The following is a 12,305-nucleotide window of genomic DNA, read 5'->3' on the forward strand; positions in this document are numbered from 1 at the left end:
CACTCGCCACCTCAGAGTGATCACAGGGCTAACCTCCTTTCTTTCCCTCCTCTCAGAGAACTCAGTTCAGTGCCGCCTGGTGTCCAATATCTGAATGTCCAATTTACTAGTTGTTTACTGTGTGAGGGCAAGTATGGTCACATTCATTCCCTCATGGCCACAAACAGAAATTCTGTGTAATTTGTGTAATTTTCTACCATCATTTTGGAGGCATATTTGGCAGTTGCTCATAAAGTTAAACAGACACTTAGCATATGATCCAGCCACGTCTCTTCTAGAGTTTCACCCTAGAGAAATTAAGGCATGTGTCTAAGCTAAGATTTGTACACAAATGTCTACAGCAGCTTTACTGTAACAGCCCAAACCTGGAAACACCCAGAATGTCCATCCATAGGAAAATGTATAAGGAAATTGTGGTATATCCATCCAATGGAACAAAAAGAAGTGAAGTACTGATACATGCAACAACATAGATGGATCTCAAAACTTACGCTGGGTGAAAGAAGCTAGACACTAAAGAGACGCTAAGCTAAACACTAAATTTATATGGAATTTTAATATAGGCACAACTAATAGTGACAGAAAGCAGATAAGTAGTTCCCTGGGACCAGGGAGAGGAAACTGAGTCCAAACGGACAGGAGGGAACTTCTGTATCTTGATTGTGGTGGTGACTACATGGGTATACAGATTTGTGGAAACACATTGAACTAGTCAGTGAAAAGAGTGTATTTTATTTTATCTAAACTATTCCTCAATAAAGTTGATTTAAAAAGAGAAAAATAGCAGAAGAGCCCTCGTAATGAGAACAAATAAAATCACTCTGCATAGGCAGCCACCTAATTTAGAATTTAAGCTTCAACTGTCATTCCTCTGGCTCTTCCTGCACGCAGGGCACTGCGATCATCACAATAGCAGCTGACATATACTGAGCATTTACTGTGTGCAGGTTCTGTGCTGAAGGCTTTCATGGATTTGTTTCTTTCAACAGATACTTATCAAGATGCTACTGTGTGCAAGGCCTTGCCCTAGGTACCGGGGATGCAATGGGCTCCTGCTTTCAAGTAGCTGGCAACCTAAGGGTTAGAGACAAACAGCTTGTCAATGAAAAGGCAAGGTGGAAAAACTCTAGTCTGAACTCTCAGCTTAGGACACTTTTTCAGTTACTATGCATGTGGGTGCACAGGCCACGACGCACGTGCACACCTGCACGCGCAAAGATCGCCGCTTGCATATACGCATGTCCCACTCTGGGCTGGCCGATTTTGCTGCGCACATGCTCGGTAATTGCTGGCTGAAGATGCTCCTGGTCCCCCTGCACATCTACATGCACGTTTGGCCGGGCCGCTCAATCATTCGCACCAACTCTCTCTAACGCTTTCAGGCAAGTGTGCTATACATTCATAGCATGACACCCACCTCTTTTCCTCACTTCTTCTTTCCTTCTCTCCCACCAAATTGTTTTTGCTACATGGAGCCAAAACCTGTAGGCATGCTGTACGATAAAAATAGCCTGGATCTCATGACATCAGGGAAGATTCCTCCTCCAGTGTCATCTATTAAAAGTGTCTGCGGTGTCGTCTGAGGCAGGCCCTGGGATTCCGAAGTGAATGAGACCAAGTCCTTGTCCTGAAGGAGTCCATCAAGGGGCGGGTCCTTGCAGATGAACATCACAGCCCTCACCAGCCTAACCTCCTAACCTCCACCCCACTTGACCATCGTGGGAGCAACACCGTACCGCCTCCTGGCCTTCAGATTCCAATTCCCTGTAGGAGACCAGCCTATTCTCGTAGTAATGCTAGTTCTGTTCAGCAGTATGTCTGAGCTGAGAGAGCCCGCAGAGGTCATCTGGGCCAATGCTAGTCCCACGTGGCCATGGACGGGGGCTCAGTCTTGGACCGTCATCTGTTTACAGTGCGCGAGGTACAGAGCGGGGGAGTCAGCATTTATGGACCTTCAAAGCAACTTGGCGTCGCGGTGACATACGAGAGTGTGGTCTAGGAGATACTGGGACGACAAGGTCTTTCACTGGGATGGTTGGAGAAGCATATCTCCCTCGTGGACTCACTCAAGGCAGGACGAACTCTGAACTGGCACCGACATCAGACGAGCGGTGGCTTCCATTTGCAGCTAGCTGTTGCCTGCGCGTCAGGGCCTGCGTGAGGCAGCGTTCCCACAGCCCCTGTGTTCCTCACATCGCCTTGTCGTATGGATTGTTGTCGCCACTTTGCAGGTGACAAAACTGAGGCTCAGAACGGTAAATCAACACGTCCCAGTGCGGTGGAGCCGGGATTCAAGCACAGGGCCGTGCGGATCTGAGCTCTCATCCGCTAGACTATCCATGCCTTCTCTCAGTGAAGCCTCAAACCCTCCTCCGAGGTAGAGACAGTTATTAGTCCCATTTTACAGTGAGAGAAACTAAGGCCCCAGGAGATTTAAGTGACTTGCCTAAAACCTGACAGTGAGTGGTAGAGCTGGATTTAATTCGCTCTCTGCTGCCCTAAACCCCACACGCTTTCCCACTGGGCTACCCTGCCTCGAAATGCTCACACGAGAAAAGTGAACAAGATAATAGAATATTGTTCTCTTGGTGTTGAAGCATATTGGTTTCATGGGAAAGGTCACGAGGCCGGGGAAGTTCGGAAGTTTAATCTGGGACTCATGCCAAGGTCTGGATCCCGTCTGGTTGGCACATGCTCAGACTGGACATACATCAGTGTGTCACCAGCGTGGGCTGTAGCTCATGCTGACTGTTCAACTCCTTTTCTGTAGCCAAGTCTCAATGGAATTTTCTAAGAGATTCTTCTGGCCTCTCTCTGTCCAGGCAGATGCCAACGAACCCCCCTTGTCTGAAATTATCTTTCCATCTCTTCACCTCGCTCATGTCTCTTCATCATTCAAATACCAGCTGAAGTTTTATTTCCTCACATAAGCCTCCAGGCACCCCTAAGGAAGCCAGGTCTCCCCAGTAGGCACCTTTATAGCACACTAAACTATGTGGCAGCCTGCCACTTAATGGTAAGGAACTTTTTATATAATTTCTATTTTCATTTTCTCTAAGTAGGATGTAAACTTTGAGAGAGCGGGGCCTGTGTCTAGCTGCTCAGTCTTGCAGCTCCAGTTCTCAGCGCAGTGCGCAGCATGCAAGATACTCAATTCAGGCTTTTGCTTTTGACATAAAACAACGGATGCGGGATGCCAATATTGGGTTCTTATGCACGCATGCCTGCTGCCTGCTCTGCGTTCAATCAGACCGGCGTTTCCTGAGCTTGCTTGATTATAAGAATCACCTTGAGAGTTCGCTAAGTTATGGATTATCAGGCAGAGAAGCCCGGAGGGGTCCAGAAATCTCATTTTTTTTTTCTACTAGCAGACTGGGTGATTCTTGTGCGCAGGCAAGTTGGAGAATCCGTGACTTTGAATATCTGTGTCTCACTTCTGAGTGGTTTTTGACAATCGGACCTGTAGCTTGGTGAGTCCAGGTCTTTCACTCAGCACTGAAGTATCAGCTGAATAAACAGCTGCTTTTGGAGATGTGACGTCCAGCGGTGAACCTGCAGTTTGGATCCCAGCACCCTTGGCTCAGTCGCCTGGCTTGGCTCAGCCCTGACGTCAGAATGGAAGCTAACGGCCTGGTCCTGATCCTGGTCCTGAGAGGTTTCCGGGGTCTGAGCCCGGGCCTCTTTCTTGTCACCCCATTTCACATCCTCTGCTCCACGAGCATCATTACAGTTCCTCATTGATTTTACTTGTTCTACTTCTGTAGAGTAGACTGTCCTTTTCCCCATTTCTGTTACTTTTTAAATTTTGGGGATTTTTAGTTTTTTATTGAAGTAGAGTCAATTTACAATGTTGTGTACAGCACAGTGATTCAGTTATACATACATGTATTGTTTTTCATTTTCTTTTTCATTATAGGCCATTGCAAGGTATTGAATATAGTTCCCTGTGCTCTACAGTAGGACCTTGTTGTTTATTTTATATATAGTAGTATCTGCAAACCTCAAACTCCCAAAATTTATGTTATTTTTATTTATGTATTATTTATTATTTATCTTTAAGCCTTAATTTTTTTTTGGTGTGGGGAGGTAATTAGGTTTATTTATTTTTAGATGAGGTACTGGGGATTGAACCCAGGACCTCGTGCATGCTAAGCATGTGCTCTACCACTGAGCTATACCCTCCTCCCCATTTCTGTTATTTTTATTTTTAAAATTTTTTAATGCTTTTATTTATTAGTTTTATGGAGGTCCTGGGAATTGAACCCAGGACTTCCTACATGCTAAGCATGCATTCTACCACTGAGCAGCCATCCCACCCATCCTGTTAGTTTTAAATGATACTTTTTTAGATTCAGTTCAGTGCTGCTTCCTCCATGCAGCCTTCTGTGGCTTCCCCTTCTCCTGGCCTCTCCTTGCCTTGCGTGCCTGCCTCTTTGATGGCTGCTATCATAGTCAACTTTGTTCTCGGGCTTTCTATGTCTCTATGTTATCACTCCTTTTAGGCTGTGAGCAACTTTAGGGCTAGATCCATACCATGCCCATGTCATTTTGGTCTCTCCTGAAGCATGCACACACACACACAAGGCTTCGCCCCCAGTAGGAACCAGGTATTCATATGAGACATCCCTCCCTGCCACAGCTCTTCAGCACTGTTAAGAAAATAGAGATCATCAGGTAGAAGCCTTCTCAACACCTCGGTTGTCTCCACCTCCAACCCTCTTCAGGTCCTCCTCCATCTCCTCCTTTTGTCTTAGAAGAATAAGCCTGCTTACTTCTTTCTAAGGTAAACCACTCCCCAAAATGATTTAAACATTTTGCTAAATGAATAAGTAAATTTGTCATGATAGACTAGGTGATTAAAAACAAATAAATGTTAGTGGCTTAACCCATCAAAAGTTTAGTCACTCATGCCACCTGTGAGACATAGCAGAGAACTCTGCTCCCCATGGCCCCAGGGTGATGGAGGCTTCATCTAAAGGTGGACTTCCACATCACTGCACCAGGGGAGGGGAACACTGTAAATGATGCCCAGGGTCTCAAAACTGCTGCCTAAAAGGGACACACACACCCTACTTCGACTACACCTGACTTCTACTCACATCTCATTGGCCAACACAAGTCACATGGCCATGATTAATTTAAAAGGGGACAGGGAAGTGTAATCCTGCCATTTGTCTGAAAGGAGGAGAAAACTGGGGTATTTGTGAGCATCTCTAATGATCACCAAACTACATGGATAGAGCATATTTCAATGACACTTTTCTTGCTTTATTTTTAGTTACTTTTCCCAACTCTCTCCTGGTTAAAGGGTACAACTGCCTTCCCTTTGACTCTCTGAGAGTACGCGTACGTCTGAGAAAAAAATGGGGTCATCTCTGATTCTGTGAGAATGCAAGAAAGTTTCTTACAGACTGACTCTTGCTTTGGTAGAAAGTCCAGAAAAGTTCTTCAGAGTTAAGAGACTGAGAGTCAGTGCAAGACAAGTTTGGGAAAGTGTCAGACTCTGTTACTTTAGAGGACACTTAATTACACTTAATACTTTGCAATTTAGTGCTTGATGTTCCATGCAGATAACATCTGCTTCCTTATAAAGGATACAGAGGAAACGATAGCCCCAAAGAGACTTTTTGGAAGGAGATTTTAAAGAGCATCCAGGTATGCTGATAACGAACCCTTTTGTTGTGGCAAGCGTTTAGCTTCGGTCCCTGACTCCATCCTGACTTGTTTGCGCATGTTCGATAATGTCACTTAACCTTTCTGCACATCGTCCCGCTGTCTGCAAAAAGGAGATAATACTTCCTCTTACCGCTTTTCGGGAATTTCAGAGGAAAGAGCTGGGAAGTCAGCCCAGCACAGAGGAAGAGCCCCCATATGGATGATTGGCTTCAGCTGATTATATTAGCTCCATCACTTCCGCCTTCAGAAAGGGTCACCTTATCGAAGAAAAAGCACCCATTTGGAATCAGAAAGACATCACTTTGAGACCTGTCTCTGTCACTTCCTGTCAACTTGGGAAAGTCACAGTCACTTCTGAAAAATGGGATAACACTTACTTCATGGCACTGTTGTGATGAGTCAATGAGACAAAGTAGACACGTCAGCTACCAGAGCGCCTGGCAGAGTGAACAGTAAATAAAGGCAACTAGCAAAGTTACAAAGCAGGCAAAGAGATGGGGCATTTTAGAGGATTTAGTAACTCCCTGAACATTCTCTGACACAGTGTGCATTTATGCTGGACATTCTGGGTTAAAACATTTAACTTTCATAACTTTTACTTATAATTACAGTGTACACAGATACTGAGTTTTTCCCTTCTTTCTGATTTATGGTGGTTCGCCATATTGTTCTCTGAGTCTATAAAACACTTGGCTTCCAAAAGAGATGTTAATCTCTTCCAGAGTTACATACATTCTAATAGAGGGAAATTAGCATACCCTTTATCTTTGAACGTTCAAAATCGGGACTCAAATATTCTTTGCTGTGAAATTCATTATTAATGTGTAACAGTAGATTTGAAGTTAAAGTTATGAATGTGTGAATTGCTATGGTGTCACAAATTATGGCTTTGCATATTAAATATGAATAAAATGTAGATAGAGAGATACATTTATGTGATAAATTCAGCAGAAAAGCAAAGAATACTAATAAAACAACCATCATGAAGCCAGGAAATGTTTCTCTCAAAGTATCCTTTTTTTTAGTATCTACCGTTTTATTTCTACATATTTTCTGCTACTTCAAAAATGATGAATAGTCTCAAATAAATTTTTACATTAACCACTTTTGCGTATGTTGCTTACTTAATCTGTCTAGGACATCTAATGTTTGAAATGGCTTAGTTTAAAATGCACTTTCAAACAGACACACATTACTATATATAAAATAGATAAACAACAAGGATCTACTGTTTAGCACAGAGAACTATATTCAATTTCTTGTAATAACATATAATGGAAAAGAATTTGAAAAGAAAAAATATATATATGTATGTGTATGTATAACTGAATTGCTTTGCTGTACACCTGAAACTAACGTTGTAAATCAACATTTCAATAAAAATAAAAACATTAACTAACATTATAAAACAACGACATTTCAATAAAAACAAAAGCATTAAAAAATAAATAAAATGTACTTTCAAATACTTGGGTGAGAAAAGTTTAAATAGAAAAACAAAGAAGAGCATGTATTCCTGGAACATTACAGCCGGGAGGGGTATTTAAGATCATTCCAAATCTAGCGCCTTTATCTGGCAAATTGGAGTAACTGCTATTCAGAGAGATTAAATTCCTTGCCCAGGAGTAACTATTAGAGGCAGAAGCAACATGAGAAGTCAGGCCACCCCGCTGCTTCCTGAATTCTGCTTCATTCTGAAGACTGGATCAGCAAAGTGGAAACTGACAATCGCACATCCCCACGGAAGGACTCTAAATCCAGTGCTTCCCACCTTCCTTGGGACGTGCAGTGTAAGACAGGTGTCATCTTTACTTTCTATGTTGCCCTTTAAGAAGAGGACAGGATGAACACTCAGATATTCCAAAGGGAACGAGTTTACAGTGATATGTCTGATATCATGTATGCCCCAACCCCAACCCCCCCCCCCCCGCAGCAGGCGTAACGGGTCAGCCACAGGAGCAAACCGCTGAGATAAGAAAGCGAACGTCCCCAGTTTATGCCTCCCCTCCTTCCTTCACATGTGCATAAAGCATACCTGATCTAGTTTTGTGGCTCAAGCTGGGATTTGATTTAAGTCTAAACTGTAACTGTAACTTTGTGCAACTCGAACGTCTGTGGGTGAAAACACAACAATGATGTGAACTCAGATGCATTTTCTGTCCTCAAATATACAAGGCTTGGTGAACTGGATTGGAGGCACATTTCCAGCTGCATTTTCCACTGTTACTCTTAATAAAACACCACTCTTGGCCACGGCATTAAGTGATAAGTGACGTTAATCAATACACAACTTGGAAGCAGTCATTCCGGTTTACGTAATTAGCCAATGCCCTTGCCTAAACAAAGAAAAAAATTACCGCAAATCAATATGGTATCTTCTGATCACACATAAAGATTTCTCAAGTTGAAAGATCAAATCCAAAGGAAAAAAGATAAATATGTTAATATGATTTAATCAAGAGAATGAAGACAATTTAATAATTGTTGTAAGTTCGTGGAGGGTTCTTGGGGGGAAAGGAATGTATTCTTCTATGCTTTTCCCCCTGTGTGTCCAGCTAAATCTTTATTATAAGCCAACGTCCTGTATGAAAAGGATTGGTGAGGGCATCAATAATAAAGGATCTTTTATTTAGTAAAAATCAAGTATAGAAGATTATCAGAACACCAATTAGCAAGCTGTGTTGCTGGACTTCAAAGTGTTTCGTCTGTAGAACAAAGACTTAGTGGCAAGCATGGAAATAGGCTTCTCTGAGTGCTGGCTTGTGCAGAAGTACGAAACAGAGGTGGAGGCGGAGGCCTGCTTGCTGCTGCAGATTCCGCGTTAGCACAGTGGAGGCGAGAGCAAACCAAGCGTGACCCACAGCTGAGTTAGAGAGTGGAGGGGACACCAGGTCCCCACCTGCTCCTCCTCATCGTTTCCACCTTCTGTGATCCACTCCTGCAGTCATGTAGATTTCAAGCCCTGCAAATCATTTCAGAAACCTTGGTCCACAATCTTTGGACAGAGAATAAGAACTAACATTTGCTGAGAGCTTGTGTGGACCTGGTGCTTCACTGGACTCTTTGTCTACATCAGATCCTCACATCAACCCTGAGAGGTGGATACTATGACCCCCATTTTCCTCGTGGAGAAAAAGCTGAGGCAGAGGGAGGTCATGTCACTTGCCTGTGTGAGCAGTGAGGGGCAGAGCTGGGATCTAAATGCAGATGTGGAGCCCTCCAGAGCATGCATTTTTCTCACTACTCTGTGCTGCCTGTCATATTATCTGTACTTGGAAATAAATGTTTTTAACTAAAGGCAGAAAGGCAAGCATTTAGTTGAATTAACTTGGGTGAGTTTTAAAGAGATTTTTCTATATATGGCATTACAATTCTACTGCATTTTCTGGCTAACATTCTTAATATGCAGCTCCAGAGTCAGGCACTGAGGTACACCTGTGGATTAATTATATTTATGCAATGGTGACTATTTGCCAAATTGAAATGTTTTAATAGCTAAATTCGGGCACGCACATATTTATGCATGTACACACACACACAGAACGGATCAAGGGACCTAATGTTGTTGCAGGGAGCACCAATATTTATGCTTGGTAAAGTGTATAAACAGAAGTTGTCAATTAAGTAGGCAGAATTAAATAGTGAAATTAAATCTGAATGTAAACTAGCTTGAACATGTAAGAATCCATGGAGTCAATGTTATAGTTAACTGAAGGTTAGAGATAAAAAATCTTCTCTGCTTTACCTTAATGAGAAAACCCATCAGACCCCCCTTTCTACCTTATTGAGCCACGTTTGATTGATTGCATTATTGTGCCGGTCAAGTTCAGGTTCGTGTCTTGAAGACACACATGCATGATACTTGTTTAAAGCAAAGTAAAATGAGAAAAGCGCAATTTGGTGGATTGGTTGGGCCCTTCTCACCACTGTTTCCTTGTTTCTGTCTCTTGTTGCCTTGAGTCCTTATTTTTTCTAATTCCAGATTTTTGGCTTTTGCTCAGGACCCAACACTCAGAATAACCTAGGATAACAACCTGGAATCTTCCCATCTCAGTCAGCGCCCTTTAAAGTGACTGAATTATTCCACCGAAGTCATGCTATTAGCAGATAAAAACCTGCCACTCTCCAAAGTCCGTTTCTGGATAAATAGGAGTCCAACAGGAATTCAGGCCACTTGTCCGTATCTTGCTGTCATCACACTTTCTAGATTATCATTCTTTGTGGACCTTCTCTTCTTGACGCTGCGTATTACTTCCTGCTTTCTACCTTGCCCTGGGGATAAGCAATGCAATTTTGACTTCCTGTACCTGCCGATGTCAAAAAACCCTGCAGAGCATGAATTTCTATATCTGTACCTATCTTGACCGAAGGAAACCCTGGGCAAGAGGTATCTCATCCCCCAGGTAAAGCCCTGTTGGATTGAATAGCCAAGCTCACCCTTTGCCAAAGCTCCCATCTGAGAGAGGAGGGAAACAGGACAATCTGGGTACCTGTCTGACTCCATCACTTGGATCACGGACCATATGTTCTCTTTTCTCCTTGACTGCAGTGGTGACCTTGTGCGTTCCATGCCTTCCAGGCACTCAGGGTAATCTTGGTTAACACAGTTTTCACCGCTTTCCTCTAGAAGTGGAGATTAGCAATTATATCTCTATTCATCTCAATATATCCACATGAAGCTGCTTTTTTAAGAAAAACACTTCATGTTCACTTACTTTCTATTAAAAGCAAGAGGTTAGAAAATGCTAGAGATGTAAGGGTGTGACTCAGTCAGCTGCAGCAATGTGGGTCCTAATGGGTGTGAGGTGGGCACGTTCCTACTGGGTCCAAATGCAGTTACTCGGGTATTAGAATGAGGACGAGGGAAAAGCACACAGAATATTCATTTACAGAAATGCATTATAATTGTTATTAGCATTTTCTTTGTTTTCACCTTAAAGGAAGTATCTGAAAGGTTTCTAAAATAAGATTTTGCTTCTTCTGTTCTTTTTTGTGTAAAGTGTATAGAGGTGAAAACCCACCAGAAATCACATTCTTGGCTGTTTTACTATCAATCAGTAAGAGGATTAAAAAGGCTTAGCATCAATTACCTGACCAGACAACCAACGGAAAAACAAAATTATATCCAAATATAATTCTGATAATTAGCATGTTCAGGCTGCTGGAGACCTTATTCGCATGCCCTGTGATTATACCTTCATTACTCCTCACTGAAGATATGGCCCTCTGGGGCGCCATGATTCACGGACAAAGCTCAATGTAGCAGCAATATTACATGAAGGTGGAATGTGACAGGTGAAATTAGGCCAATTAAACACATATAATTCTGGGACAGGTTAAATTTGCTCATACCAGATGGTTAGCGTAAACCATATTTGCCTAGTTCATCTGATTATGATTTTATCCTGTGCTTCATCTTATCCAAATGAATGGAAGTTAGGCTACAGACAAAAAGATACCAACCTCAATATTTGACTTATTCCTGGCACCAGTTTTAAGAGCTCGTTCGTTAACGAGGTTATAAGTTTTCCCCTGTTCCCCGATCAGAAAATGCAACCCTTTAGGCTAATGTGGCGCAGGGCACCCTCCTCTGGCTGGACTGTCCTTCCTGCCACTCTTTACTGGCCTCCTTCTCCTCATCTTCTAAGGCTCTGGGAAAGGCTTCCTGTTCTGCTCCTGTGCTAGGCACTAGCCCCTACAGTTATGAGATAGTTACTATAATTCTTCTCATTTTTCAGACTAGAAAGCAGAATCATAGAAGTAAAAATGCCTGAGGTCACAAAGCAAATAGGTGGCTGAGTGGAGCTATGACCCAGGTTGGTCTGACCTCAAAGCTCTTGCCCTGAACTATTATGAATAATGCTTCTGGTATCTGAATTACCCCATCAAGGGAAACAGGGACCTGGGGGCACTGTACCAAGGCTTGGACCTGTTACCACTGCAGGGATGGGCTAACATTTGTCCTCAGCCTCTGGTCTATGAAACCAGGGAGATGCTGTCTAAGAAGCATTACCCCATGGAGAAATAATAAGGGAGACGGGCAGACAGTCCCACGGAACCATCACCCGGAAGGGGCTAGGCAGATGGAGACTCCAAATACAACACCATGCCAAGGGACTGGAAAAGAGCAAGCAGGTTCCAAGTGGAGGTTTGAAGCCAGAGTCTCGAGGGATTGTTGAACTGGAAAGAGCAGCAGTGCCACTGCGTGGATTTGTAACCCTGCCAATCAGCTCCTGCTGCTGGGTAAGCATCCATCCATTCAGACAGCCCTCATTTATTGAGAACCGTCTCTTGGTCAGCCACTGAAGATACAGAGGCCAGCAAGCCACGTCTCCTGGAGCACCAGAAAGGTTCTACCAACTTGCATGGACTTGGGTGCAGGGTGCAAACGTTGCCCTGCATCCATGGTTGCTTAGCAATAAGTGATGCTAATAGCACATTCTTAGCGAGCACTCACTATAAGTCAGGCACTGTCCTGAGTGCTTTTTATGCTTTAAAACATTCTATCCTCACAACAACTCTTTAAGGTAAGTGTGATTAGCATTAGGTTACAGATGAGGAAATGGTAGTCCAGACGAGCTAGGGGGCTGGCCCAAGGCCACAGAGCTAGTCAAGGTCAGAGCTGGGAT

Source organism: Camelus ferus, chromosome X (genome assembly GCF_009834535.1).
Source record: "Camelus ferus isolate YT-003-E chromosome X, BCGSAC_Cfer_1.0, whole genome shotgun sequence".
Lineage (NCBI taxonomy): Eukaryota > Metazoa > Chordata > Mammalia > Artiodactyla > Camelidae > Camelus > Camelus ferus.